General features: G+C 38.4%; 1 protein-coding gene across 1 annotated transcript in view; it reads right to left on the minus strand.

Annotated features, from left to right (window-relative positions):
- Positions 1-310, minus strand: part of LOC107660661 (low-density lipoprotein receptor-related protein 1B-like) — a 249544-nt gene that overhangs the window by 8821 nt on the left and 240413 nt on the right. The gene's annotated exons all lie outside the window — the stretch shown is intronic.

Here is a 310-nt window from a genome sequence, read left to right on the forward strand (position 1 = left end):
ATGCCTTCTGCAACTCAAGCCAAAGGCTTTCCTTTGAATGTACAATAGATCTGTCCAGTTTATTTTCCAACTCGCCCCAAATTTGCTCGATGGGGTTGAGGTCCGGACTTGAGGGGGCCAGTCCATCATTTTCATTGTTCCAGCAGATTCCTTCCATCACAGTTCCGGCAATAGTTTGTTTTATGGGTATTGTAATGGCCCATTCAAGAAAAACAACTGAAAACGGAAACCTCTTAAATATGCCAAGTGTTGTAATAATTTTGGCCACCACTGTATGTATGTATATATATATATATATATATATATATAT

Source organism: Sinocyclocheilus anshuiensis, unplaced genomic scaffold, assembly GCF_001515605.1.
Source record: "Sinocyclocheilus anshuiensis isolate Anshui unplaced genomic scaffold, SAMN03320099.WGS_v1.1 scaffold627, whole genome shotgun sequence".
NCBI lineage: Eukaryota > Metazoa > Chordata > Actinopteri > Cypriniformes > Cyprinidae > Sinocyclocheilus > Sinocyclocheilus anshuiensis.